This window comes from Oncorhynchus tshawytscha, unplaced genomic scaffold (assembly GCF_018296145.1).
Source record: "Oncorhynchus tshawytscha isolate Ot180627B unplaced genomic scaffold, Otsh_v2.0 Un_contig_14086_pilon_pilon, whole genome shotgun sequence".
Classification (NCBI taxonomy): domain Eukaryota; kingdom Metazoa; phylum Chordata; class Actinopteri; order Salmoniformes; family Salmonidae; genus Oncorhynchus; species Oncorhynchus tshawytscha.
Window position 1 is genome coordinate 44616 of NW_024608596.1, and position 14574 is coordinate 59189.

At 41.4% G+C, this 14574-nt stretch overlaps 1 pseudogene; it reads left to right on the plus strand.

The window, feature by feature from the left end:
- The first annotated feature begins 411 nt into the window (after window positions 1-411).
- LOC121843652 lies at window positions 412-9462 on the plus strand (annotated as a pseudogene).
- The last annotated feature ends 5112 nt before the right edge of the window (window positions 9463-14574 follow it).

Consider the following 14574-nt stretch of genomic DNA (forward strand, 5'->3'; position numbering starts at 1 on the left):
GCTAAATGGCAGATATATCCACTGATTATACCAAACATTTCGAACACCTTCCTAATATGAAGTTGGACCCTCCTCTTTCTCCCTCAGATTAGCCTCAATTCATCGGGGCATGGACTCTACAAGGTGTGGAAAGCTTTCCACAGGGATGCTGGCCCATGTTGACTCCAATGCTTCCCACAAAAGTTGGCTGGATGTCCTTTGGGTGCAGGGGAGGCTCCTCAGAGGCTCCTCAGAGGAGGAAGAGGAGGCTCCTGAGAGGAGGAAGGGGAGGACCCTCAGTGATTTTCATAAAAATAAAAATAATAAAACATGTAAAAAAGTTGAATCCTTTTTAGATATTAGAAATTACGGTACGTTCTTTCCAATACAAAAGTGTAGTGTATTGTTTCCAAACTGCGTTACCCACTCCAGACAGCAGATGGCGACGAGCGTCTTTCAGGTGATGATTCTCCGTGACGTATAATGGACTGGACGGACGCTTCTTCAGGAACAACAAGGCGTCTACTCTTTCAACCACCTCGGTAGCTTGCTAGCCAACATAAAAGTGAAAGATTGACGCTTTAGAGCATCTTAATGTACATTATCTAATCTCAGTGTTTTAAACACAGTTCTGTTGACGTATTAACTGGTTAACTGTAACCTAATTTGCAAACTTGTTAAAGACTGATGCTGAGCCTAGCACTAGGCTATTCGCTAATGCTAACGAGCTAGCTAACATCCCTGACCATGAGTTCATTAAAGTACTCATCCCCTGCTATAGAAGAGGAGGTCTGCTGTTTGCAGAAAGAAGTTCTGGCGCTGAACATTGAAGAAGAGGATGAGGTTACAGTGAAAGAAGAGAAAGAACCTTTTAGAATGAAAAAGGAGGAAGAGGAGACTGTTATAGTGAAGGAAGAAGATGCTGTTATAGTGAAAGAACATTTCAGAATGAAAAAGGAGGAAGAGGAGACTGTTATAGTGGAAGAACATTTCAGAATGAAAAAGGAGGAAGAGGAGGCTGTTATAGTGAAAGAAGAAGATGCTGTTATAGTGGAAGAACATTTCAGAATGAAAAAGGAGGAAGAGGAGGCTGTTATAGTGATAGAAGAGAATGAACATTTTAGAGAGGAAGAGGATGCTGTCTCAATAAAGGTGAAGGAGGAAGACATTTTGGGAGTGAAAGAGGAGGAGACAGAATATCCGATTACCATCGGTGAGTACTGTCTTAAAAACAGGGGCACAAACTATGCAGTTGTTGAACAAATGTGTGGTTTTTAAGGGGCATTCTACTGAAGTTCTACACTTGAATATGTTGTTCAGTACTGTAGGAATTGTTAAAGGGTCAATCTGCCATTGGTTCATATATTTTAGGGACTTTTCAATTAGATGTATTGAATTCTCCATGTGGTCTATATTAAAGTTCCCCTCATCTAGTATAACAGGCTTTTAAAATTCAATATTGAAGCATAATCTCTACTTAAAATATCAAAGGGACATATTCATGCCTCTTGTAAGACCCTATGATTTTATTAGACGGTTATAAGTTTACTAATTTTGATGTTCTCATTAACACAGGAGAGAGACATGACTATGGTGGATCCTCTGGGGAGCCTCAACAACATCCTGATGCTGACGAGGCAGAGAAGAGTCTCTCCAGATCAGAACACCAGATGGTACAGCTTGGTCTGGTCTAGCATACAGCTTGGTCTGGTCTAGCATACAGCTTGGTCTGGTCTAGCATACAGCTTGGTTTGGTCTAGCATACAGCTTGGTCTGGTCTAGCATACAGCTTGTTCTGGTCTAGCATACAGCTTGTTCTGGTCTAGCATACAGCTTGCTCTCTCTGGGTCTGGGATGGGTTTCTGTAAAGCACTTCATGACAACAGTGACATCAGCATCCATAATGATGTGCGTCTGTGTCCCCTCTTTATGGTTACCAGGACAACGCTAGCCCTTCCTCCCTCCCGGAGTCCCTGTGTCGTGCCTCTCCTGGTAGCACCTTACTGCTGGGTATGAAGAGGTTGTCTGTGCTGCTGGTGGACTGCAGGAAAACAACGGGGCTGAGTGGAACTGTGAGAGGAGGAGAAGAGAAGAAAGGATCAGATTTGACACATCAAAGTAAGTGCTGTAGTTTAGTTTGAACAAATACAATAGATCTGCCCACTGGTATCTGTTACCAGGAAGATAGACTGGTGTCTGTTACCAGGATAACCAGCAGAGTTCTGTTAGTTGACAGGACGATAGACTGGTATCTGTTACCAGGACAACCAGCAGAGTTCTGTTAGTTGACAGGAAGATAGACTGGTGTATATGGATGTTATGAATATCATAACACTGAAAAAGGATTCTGCCAATGAAAAGAGAGAAACCAATTGACCATATAAAACCTTGATGAAAGTTAGCTTTGGAGAGAAAGTTTCAAGATGATCCAATGTAAGGTGCTTGTTTTACAAAAACTTTTCCTTAAAACATTATGGATGTTACATTGCCTGTCCCAGTCAACACCCCCTATCTTTACAAGACTGTAGAACAGGCAAACTAAACTCAAGACTTTGGTCATTAATTAACTAGTACTGAAGAAAAGCTGTGATCAGGCTGCCCACTCAAGCAAAAGCTTCAAACTGTAACCAGTGCCGGCAACCTTGTTCAGGTTATCAATCAACCTACCAGGGTAGTGACAAACAGTAGAGGAATGACATCATCAACATGGTTTGATCATATCTTTACTAATGCTGCAGAAATGGGTTTTAAAGCAGTATCCAGATCCATCAGATGTAGTGATCACAATATAGGAGCCATGTCTAGGAAAACCACCGTTCCAAAGGCTGGGACTAATATTATGTGTTAATATTAGTTATGTGTTAATATGTTATTGATGTAAATAATATTTGTTGGTCCGTGGTGTGTATTGAGGAGCAACCAGACACTGCCCTTGACACATTTGAAACTGCTTATCCCAGTTACTAATAAGCATGCACCCATTAAGAAAATGACTGTAAAAACTGTTAAATCCACGTGAATTGATGAGGAATTTAAAAATGGTATGATGAAGAGGGAGGCAAAAGAGATGGCATATAGGTCTGGCTGTATAACTGATTGGCAAACCTATTGCAAATTGAGAAATCATGTGACTAAACTGAATAAAAATAATAAAGTACACAATGAAACAAAGATAAATGACATGAAGAATGATAGTAAAAATCTTTGGAGCATCTTCAATGAAATTTTGCGCAAATAAAATCTACAATGACAAGTCACTGGTGTCTGACAACGTGGATGGAAAATTGAGGATAATAGCGGCCGATATTGCCATTCCTATTTGCCTTGTCTTTAATTTAAGCCTTCTAGAAAGTGTGTGCCCTCAGGCCTGGAGGGAAGCTAAAGTCATTCCACTACCCAAGAATAGTAAAGCTCTCTTTACTGGCTTAAATAGCTGACCAATCAGCCTGTTACCAACCCTTACAATTTTGACCAGATACAATGCTATTTTACAGTAAACAAATATAGACTTTTAGCTTATAGGGAAGTTCATTCAACAAGCACAGCACTTGCAAATGACTGATTGGCTGAGAAAAAATTGATGATAAAAATATGACTCAAAAATGATCATAGTCTGTTTGAATCAAAAACGTATGGCTTTACCCCCTGCTATATTGTGGATAAAGAGTTGTTCTTTTAAAATGTAACCTTTATTTAACTAGGCAAGTCAGTTAAGAACAAATTATTTTTTTCAATGACGGCCTAGGACTGCCTTGTTCAGGGGCAGAACGACAGAGTTTTTTACCTTGTCAACTCGGGGATTCGATCCAGCAATCTTTCGGTTACTGGCCTACCGCTCTAACCACTAGGCTACCTGCTGCCCCAGAGCTACAAAATCAAGTTTGAATCAGGAATTCCCCAGGGCAGCTGTTTGGCACCTACTTTTTTCAATCTTTACCAACAACATGCCAATGACATTTGAGTAAAGCCAGTGAGTCTATGTATGCGGATGACTCAACACCGTACACGTCAGCTACTACAGCGACTGAAATGACTGCAACACTTAACATAGAGCTGCAGTTGAAAAATCCAATCCGGATAAGTTACAGAATGGGTGTCAAGGAATAAGTTAGTCCTAAATATTTCTGATTACAGTATTTTAAAACTAATTCTTGGTATTATTAGGGGGCAGTATTTTCATTTTTGGGAAAAAAACGTCCCCGTTTTAAACGGGATATTTTGTCAGGAAAAGATGCTAGAATATGCATATAATTGACAGCTTTGGATAGAAAACACTCTAACGTTTCCAAAACTGTAAAGATATTGTCTGTGAGTATAACAGAACTGATGTTGCAGGCGAAAGCCTGAGAAAAATTGCCATGTTTTTGTCGATATTTGGAGCTAATTTGGAATATTTTTTGGCTTTGTTGTGACCGCAATTTCCGAGCTATTTCTCAGCCAAACCTGAAGAACAAACAGAGCTATTTCGCCTACAAAAATAATCTTTTGGGAAAAAATGAACTTTGGCTGTCTACCTGGGAGTCTCGTGAGTGAAAACATTTGAAGTTCATCAGAGGTAAACAATTTAATTTGATTGCTTTTCTGATTTCCGTGACAAGTTTGCCTGCTGCTAGCAAGGCATAATGCTATGCTAGGCTATGATAAACTTACACAGATGCTTGTCTAGCGTTGGCTGTAAAGCATATTTTGGAAATCTGAGATGACAGGGTGATAAACAAAAGGCTAAGCTGTGTTCCAATATATTTCACTTGTGATTTTCATGAATAGGAAGATTTTCTAGGAAGATTTATGTCCGTTGCGTTATGCTAATTAGTGTCAGATGATGATAACGGTCCCGTTCACGGGCTGGGTGTCACTACAGGTTAAGTTACATGGCCTACTATGCTAATTCTGTAGCGGTATTGTTAGAGGGGGCTAAAGAAATATTTTGTTGGTGCGCCAGGCAGGTAATAACCCTAGTTATTAAAGTTAGTTATTACCTATTATAACATTATTATTTTTAAATATTATTAAAACCGAAAGGATGAGAGTAGAATAGATAGAGTAGCGCTTCCAGACACATTCTAAACATGATGGAGTATTAAAGGAGGACTGTAGCACCTAATGGGGAGGCAGGGTAGCCTAGTGGTTAGAGCGATGGACTAGTAACCGGAAGGTTGCAAGTTCAAACCCCGAGCTGACAAGGTACAAATCTTTGTTCTGCCCTGAACAGGCAGTTAACCCAATGTTCCTAGGCCGTCATTGAAGAATTTGTTAAGAAGTTTGGTTAACTGATGCCTATAAATAAATTATTTTTTATAATTAAAATAAATAATGATGAAACATGATGGAGTCTTAAAGGAGGACTGTAGCATCTAATGATGAAACATTATGGAGTCTTAAAGGAGGACTGTAGCATCTAATGATGAAACATTATGGAGTCTTAAAGGAGCCTTGTAGCATCTAATGATGAAACATTATGGAGTCTTAAAGGAGCCTTGTAGCATCTAATGATGAAACATTATGGAGTCTTAAGCTTTTTGTGGTATTGCACTTGTGAATGCCTGAAAGTTGTATATTTCTAATTTTTAAAAAAAATATTTTGCACTCTGCAATTTCACCGGATGTTGTCGAAATGTTCCGCAATCAGTTGTGTTGTGACAAGGTAGGGGTGGTATACAGAAGATAGCCCTATTGGGTAAAAGACGAAGTCCATATTATGTCAAGAACAGCTCAAATAAGCAAAGAGAAACAACAGTCCATCATTACTTTAAGGACCACCACAAGAATGGAAGATCCAGAGTTACTTCTGATGCAAAAGTTCAGTAGAGTTACCAGCCTTAGAAATTGCAGCCCAAATAAATGCTTCACAAAGTTCAAGTAACAGACACATCTCAACATCATCGGTTCAGAGGAGACTGCGTGAATCAGGCCTTCATGGTCGAATTGCTGCAAGGAAACCACTACTAAAGGACACCAATAAGAAGAAGAGACTTGCTTGGGCCAAGAAACACGAGCAATGGACATTAGACCGGTGGATATCTGTCCTTGGGTCTGATGAGTCCAAATTTGAGATTTTTGGATCCGAGCGTCATGTCTTTGTGAGACGAGGAAGATGAACAGATTATCTCCGCATGTGTGGTTCCCACCGTGAAGCATGGAGGAGGAGATGTGATGGTGTGTGGGTGCTTTGCTGTTGACAATGTCATGAATAAATAAATCAAAGTCACACTTAACCAGCATGGCTTCCACAGCATTCTACAGCTATATGCCATCCCATCTGGTTTGGGCTTAGTCCCACTGTCATTTGTTTTTCAACAGGACAATGACCCAACACACCTCCAGGCTGTGTAAGAGCTATTTGATCAAGTAGGAGAGTGATGGAGTGCTGCATCAGATGACCTGGCCTACACAATCCCCAGACACAATCCCCCACGGTTTTTTATTTTATCTTTTTTTTTTTTTTTTTTTGGTCCACATTTCCAGAGATGGAAGTAATTTTTACTGTACTTTTTGGTACCTTTGAATCTAATGTATTGTATCAAGATGGTTTGGGATGAGTTGGATCGCAGAGGTGAAGGGAAAGCGGCCTACAAGTTCTCAGCATATGTGGGGAACGCTACAAGACTGTTGGAAAAGGATTCCAGGTGAAGCTGTTTGAGAGAAAGCAAGGGTGGCAATTTTTGAAGAATAAAATATATATTTTGATTTAACACTTGTGATTACTACATGATTCCATGTGTTTTTTAATCATTTTGATGTCTTTATTATTCTACAATGTAGAAAATAGTAAAAATAAAGAAACCCTTGAATGAGTAGGTGAGTCCAACCTTTTGACTGGTACTGTACATTAAATTTCCTAACAGCTCCAGTGGACATTCCTGCAATCAGCATGCCAATTGCCCGCTCCCTCAGAGACCTGTGGCATTGTTGTGTGAACAAACTGCACATTTTCGAGTTGCCTTTTATTATCCCCAGTACAAGGTGCACCTGTGTAATAACCAAGCTGTTCAATCAGCTTCTTGATATGCCACACCTGTCAGGTGGATGGATTATCTTGGCAAAGAATAAATGTTGACTAACAGTGATGCTCATGAAACATCCAACACTTTACATGTTGCGTTTATATTTTTGTTTTTTGTTGTTACTATCAGTTTTAGGAACATTTACCCAAAATATGACATCAGCGATAATCAAAATGTTGAAAATCTGTGAATGTCTAAATAAGAAATTGGTCCATTTAAACAGCAATGTGTCGAACCCTTTCAACAACGGGGAGATGTTACTGATGTGCTTTGTATCTTCGACGTAAAAACAAGTTTTGGACTTCCACACAAAATTACTTCTTTAGTTATTTTATGTTTAAGGAAGTGTGTAGGTCACATTCTGTATCATACAGCTATGAATGTTATATATTTAGAACCACCTGTTCAATTGGAATCCAGCGATATCTGTGTCTTCAGTGTCCTAGAACTGTTTTTTGTGTTCTGACTTGTAAAACAGGATGAATAAAATAAGTAATGTAAACATAGCAGTAATTACCAGGAAGCTCTACATTTGTTTTAAAATCACACTAAGATTGTTAAAACTGGCCTCGGGTTATTGAGAGATCTGATTTAGGATTTACCCTCGTAGCAAGGTTGTTTTATCATGTGGTTTCATTCGGGTCTCTATTTAAAAATAACACTGTCTTTGGCAGGAGAAAGGCCAGACTCGGAGGAACCAGAGCCAGGGACGTCCAAACTAGCAAGACGACACCAGTGCTCCCACTGTGGAAAGAGTTGTAACCGGTTATGGGACCTGAAACAACATGAGAGAATACACACAGGAGAGAAGCCTTACCACTGCTCCCAGTGTGGAAAGAGTTTCAACCGGAAAGCAAACCTGAAAGCTCATGAGAGAATACACACAGGAGAGAAGCCTTACCACTGCTCCCAATGTGGAAAGTGTTTCAACCAGTCGGGGGAGCTGAAACAACATGAGAGAATACACACAGGAGAGAAGCCTTACCACTGCTCCCAATGTGGAAAGTGTTTCAACCAGAGAGGAAACCTGAAACAACACGAGAGAATACACACAGGAGAGAAGCCTTACCACTGCTCCCAGTGTGGAAAGTGTTTCAACCAGAGAGTAAACCTGAAAGAACACGAGAGAATACACACAGGAGAGAAGCCTTACCACTGCGCCCAGTGTGGAAAGAGTTTCACCAGGAGGACACCTGAGAATACACACAGGGGAGAAGCCTTTCCACTGCTACCAGTGTGGAAAGGGTTTCAACCAGAGAGGACACCTGAAACAACATGAGAGAATACACACAGGAGAGAAGCCTTACCACTGCTCCCAATGTGGAAAGTGTTTCGTCCGGAAAGCATTCCTGAACCAACATGAGAGAATACACACAGGGGAGAAGCCTTACCACTGCTCCCAATGTGGAAAGTGTTTCAACCAGTTAGGGGAGCTGAAACAACACGAGAGAATACACACAGGAGAGAAGCCTTACCACTGCTCCCAATGTGGAAAGTGTTTCAACCAGAGAGTAAACCTGAAACAACATGAGAGAATACACACAGGAGAGAAGCCTTACCACTGCTCCCAGTGTGGAAAGAGTTTCAGCCGGGAGCATTCCTGAAACAACACGAGAGAATACACACAGGGCAGAAGCCTTACCACTCCTCCCAGGGTGCAAAGCTTTTGCCCATTTAGGAAGCCTGAAGGAACACATTAGACTGCACACAGAGGAGAAGGCTTAGAAAAGCCCAGACTGTGGGAAAACATTTTACTCATCACAGTCACTTAAATGTCATGAGAGAATCCACACAGAAGAGAATAATTACTTGTATATTGATGTTTCACATCTCATTGACTTAAAATTCATCAGAGAACATACACAGTGCTCCTGTTGTCTTATATTGTTGACTGACAATGTGTTTACCTGTCTTTACCAGATGAAATTAAATGGTACAGGGTATACTCAAACATATATTTGTTTGTTTTTATTAGAAAACATGAATTGAATATGGAGTCTGTCAGTTTGAATATAAAGAAGATCAGGTTCCTTCTTTTAAACTGTCCCTTTTTTAAACTCTTTGTGTGTTTATCTGGGTGTGTCATTCCTCCAGCACTACAGATAATCAAGTGATATTTGGATGTGATGCATTTGTTCCATTGTTGTTGACATCTGCATTGTAGCCCACTGATGATTTAATGAAATGAAAATGTTCAGACTCTGTAATGGAAAATGTTAATTGTTTGTGTGTCCACATAACTGAGTATGTGACTAACCTTGTGAAACTGTCCTATTATAATCTCCTGTTCTTGGGACTATCATTCTGTGTTGCAAACCAGCTGCACCTGCATCCTTGTATGAATAAAGTCCCTCCCAGGAACAGGAAACTATAAAGATATGTGCTAATCACTCAATGCTTCAGTAATTCAGACTGTCTCCACTGCGCTGTGTAACTCTGTTATTCTCTCTGAGCTCAGAAATAAAGAATCTTGGTTTGACTTGGACTCCAGCAGATCCTTAGTTTATAATATCCACCACAACTCGCCCACAGATTGCTGTGTATTATTGTCTCAATGAAGAGTTCCTCTTTCGACTTTCCTGGTGGCATTTACAAGCCTCCCACTGGTTGAATAAACGCTGTTAACCGAATGATGAGATTATTATTTTATTTGTCAAATGGCAACCAAGCATCGATCATCATGTCACCAGAATAAGACCCTCAAAATGTATTGGAAAGGAGCATCAAGCTCATCACGTGCACTTTCACCACCCTGTGAAGTTCATAACTTATTTCATCTGTAGCCTAATAAACTACATGGTTTCTCAAGTCATAGTGGGAGGACCACACAACATATCATCATGTGACTCCAAGTTAACTAAGATGTGATTGTTATCATTAAGGAGTTTCCACAGCCATTTCTCACTTAGACATTTTTACTGACACAAATATACAAACAAATTGTCAAACGAAGAAACAAATCGTCTGTCAGCATTTATAAAAGTGTACAGGCATATCCTGTTTCCGTCAGCCCGGTCATTACTTTTGAAATGGTTGGATCAATATCCACCTTCATGATGTGGATGAAGCCTGATTTGGAATGTCTGAGTAGTTCTATATGATGTCATAATACAGTTCCCTCTGATAATCAAGTGATATTTGAATGTCTGAGTAGTTCTATCTGATGTCATAATACACCCCTCTGATTTAGTGATACATTTGCTCCATTGTTTCCATGTCAGTTGGTTTCCCACTCTGATGATTTATATCTGACAGAGGGGCTTTAAATGAATAGTATGGTGACATCTTAGTGTGTCTTGAAGTAAATAGGATTATTAATCATAAACTCCTACAGCAACAATACACTGCAGCTTTGACATCAAGAAGAGAATGGGCTGATGGGTGGTGGTGCTACTCTATAGGTAAGGCTGTCCAATATGAATGTTCAATACACACAATAGGTTGGTTGGGGAGGTGATGTACCACAGTCAAAGTCCTGCAATAAGAGCTAAGAGACTAATATTTGTGTAAACTATACATAGTTGTGTTCTGTAGTTGTCACTGAGTTGGCTGATATCCCATTTTATGGGGTCACTCCACAGTTAAGGCTGTACAGTGCCTATACAAAGTCTACACTTTGCTCCTTTCATATTTCTTTTGGTCCTGATAAACTCCCCAGTCCCTGCCAGTGACAAGCATACCCATAACATGATGCTGCCACCACAATACTTAATGTGTGGTCTATCTCCAGGTCATCAGACTGTTAAATAGTCACCTCTAGCCGGCCTCCGCCCAGTACCCTGCCCTGAACTTAGTCACTGTTACTAGCCGTCTACCACCCAGTACTCCACCCTGTATTCTAGTCAAGGCTCATCCTATATAACTACTGCTGTACACACCTTTTATATTCATATACGGTCCATAATGTCTAGACACACCGTCATATACATTTTAAACCAACTGTATATATTTATATTCCAGACTCTGACATTCCTCGTTCTACCATTTCTATATTTCTAAATCCTTAAAATAAATTGTAGGGAAAATCAGTAGGTCACACAAATGACTATGGTACATCACCCTCCATAACCAACCTATTGTGTGTATTGAACACAAATGACTATTTATAAACAAAGACATAAACATAGACAAGTAGAATGGGAGAGGTTTCTTATACTATACTATCAGAGACTCACGTCTGTAGCCATCAATTGCTTTGAAAGGCTGGTCATGGCTCACACCACACCATTATCCAAGAAACCCTGGACCCACTCTAATTTGCATACCGCCCCAACAGATCCACAAATGATGCAATCTCTATTGCACTCAACACTGCCCTTTCACATCTGGACAAAAGGAATACCTATGTACAGTCGTGGCCAAACTTTTTGAGAATGATACAAATATAAATGTTCACAAAGTCTGCTGCCTCCGTTTGTATGACGGCAATTTGAAGATACTCCAGAATCTTATGAAGAGTGATCAGATGAATTGCAATTAATTGCAAAGTCCCTCTTTGCCATTCAAATGAACTGAATCCCCCAAAAACTTTTCCACTGCATTTCAGCCCTGCCACAAAAGGACCAGCTGACATCATGTCAGTGATTCTCTCGTTAACACAGGTGTGAGTGTTGACGAGGACAAAGCTGGAGACTCTGTCATGCTGATTGAGTTCGAATTTTTTATTTTTTATTTAATTTTTTACCTTTATTTAACTAGTTAAGAACAAATTCTTCCAGAATAACAGACTGGAAGCTTCAAAGGGAGGGTGGTGCTTGGAATCATTGTTCTTCCTCTGTCAACGATGGTTACCTGCAAGGAAACACGCGCCGTCATCATTGCTTTGCAGGCAAGGATATTGCGGCCAGTAAGATTTGACCTAAATCAACCATTTATCGGATCATCAAGAACTTCAAGGAGAGCGGTTCAATAGTTGTGAAGAAGGCTTCAGGGTGCCCAAGAAAGTCCAGCAAGCTCCAGGACCGGCTCCTAAAGTTGATTCAGCTGCGGGATCGGGGCACCATCAGTACAGAGCTTGCTCAGGAATGGCAGCAGGCAGGTGTGAGGGCAGCAGGCAGGTGTGAGTGCATCTGCACGCACAGTGAGGTGAAGACTTTTGGAGGATGGCCTGTTGTCAAGAAGGGCAGCAAAGAAGCCACTTCTCTCCAGGAAGAATATCAGGGACAGACTGATATTTTGCAAAAGGTACAGGGATTGGACTGCTGAGGACTGGGGTAAAGTCATTTTCTCTCATGAATCCCATTTACGATTGTTTGGGGCATCCGGAAAAAAGCTTGTCTGGAGAAGACAAGGTGAGCGCTACCATCAGTCCTGTGTCATGCCAACAGTAAAGCATCCTGAGACCATTCAAGTGTGGGGTTGCTTCTCAGCCAAGGGAGTGGGCTCACTCACAATTTTTACTCAGAACACAGCCATGAATAAAGAATGGTACCAACACATCCTCCGAGAGCAACTTCTCCCAACTATCCAGGAACAGTTTGGTGATGAACAATGGCTTTTCCAGCATGATGGAGCACCTTGCCATAAGGCAAAAGTGATATCTAAGTGGCTCTGGGAACAAAACATCGATATTTTGGGTCCATGGTCAGGAAACTCCCCAGACCGTAATTGAGCATTGGTGTTCAAGCCTCAAGAGGCGGGTGGACAAACGAAAACCCACAAATTCTGACAAACTCCAAGCATTGATTATGCAAGAATGGGCTGCCATCAATCAGGATGTGGCCCATAAGTTAATTGACAGCATGCCAGGGTGGATTGCAGAGGTCTTGAAAAAGAAGGGTCAACACTGCAAATATTGACTCTTTGCATCAACTTCATGTAATTGTCAATAAAAGCCTTTGACACTTATGAAATGCTTGTAATTATACTTCACTATTCCATAGTAACATCTGACAAAAATATCTAAAGACACTGAAGCAGCAAACTTTGTGGAAATTAATATTTGTGTCATTCTCAAAACTTTTGGCCATGACTGTAGAGGCGGCAGGTGGTTAGAAAATTGTGCCAGTAACCGTAAAGGTGCTAGATCCAATCTCTGAGCTAACAAGGTAAAAATCTGTCTTTCTACCCGTCAACATGGCAGTTATGTTACGGCTTCTAGGAATGGTGGGTGGAGGAGTCAAGCGCAGAGAGCAGGTTAGTTCCGAACATGGATCTTTATTCCAAAGACAGCGAAAACGGACATGCAAAACACAAGGGCGCATGAAACAACCCGTCCAAACAAACAGGACTAAACTGTCTGGAAAAATAGAGACCACAAAATAAACCAACACCATAAAACAGAGAACAAGCCCGCACAATAGCCAGCAGGCCTAGTGCCCTTAAATAGCCTACAAACAAAACTAAACTCAAAACAGGTGTTACCAATTAGACCCAACTAACAGAAACAAAAAGGAAATGGAATCGATGGCAGCTCGTAGGCCGGCGACGACGACCGCCGAGCGCCGCCCGAACAGGAAGAGGCACCATCTTCGGCGGGATTCGTGACAAGTTAACCCACTTTCATAGGCTGTCATTGTAAATAAGAATTTGTTCTTTAACTGACTTGCCTAGATAAAAAATAAAAAAGGTGAGAATGCTATTCATTGACTACAGCTCCGCTTTCAACACCATAGTGCCCTCAAAGCTCATCTTTAAGCTTAGGAACCTGGTAACTGGATCCTGGACTTCCTGACGGGCCACCCCCAGGTGGTAGGAGTAAGTAACAACACATCTGCCACGCTGATCCTAATCACAGGGGGCCCCTCAGGGGTGCATGCTCAGCCCCCTCCTGTACTCCCTGTTCACTCATGACTGCATGGCCAGACACGACTCCCACACCATCATTAAGTTCGCTGATGACACAACAGTGTCATCAGGCCTGATCACTGACAACAACAACAAGAAAGCCTACAGGGAGGAGGTCAGAGACCTGGTCATGTGGTGCCAGGACAGCAACCATTCCCTCAATGTGATCAAGATAAAGGAGATGATTGTGGACTACAGGAAAAGGAGGACCAAGCACGCCCCATTCTCATTGACAGAGCTGTAGTGAAGCAGGTTGAGAGTTTCAAGTTCCTTGGTGTCCGCATCACCAACAAACTATCATGGTCCAAGCACACCAAGACAGTCGTGAAGAGGGCACGACAAAACCTATTCCCCCTCAGGATACTGAAAAGATTTGTCATGGGTCCTCAGATCCTCAAAACGTTCTACAGCTGCACCATCGAGAGCATCCTGACTGATTGCATCACTGCCTGGTTTGGCAACTGCTCGGCCTCTGACCGCAAGGCACTACAGAGGGCAGTGCGTACGGCCCAGTACATCACTAGGGCCAAGCTTCCTGCCACTCAGGACTTCTATACCAGGCGGTGTCAGAGGGACTGCCCCCCCACCCCTTTACGCTGCTGCTACTATTATCTATGCGTAGTCACTTTAACTCTACCTACATGTGCATATTGCCTCATTTACCTTGACTAACCGGTGCCCCGGCACATTGACTCTGTACCGGTACCCCCTGTAAATAGCCTCCACATTGCCTCGCTATTGTTATTTTACTGCTGCTCTTTAATTATTTGTTACTTTTATTTCATCATTCTTTTTAAACATAACA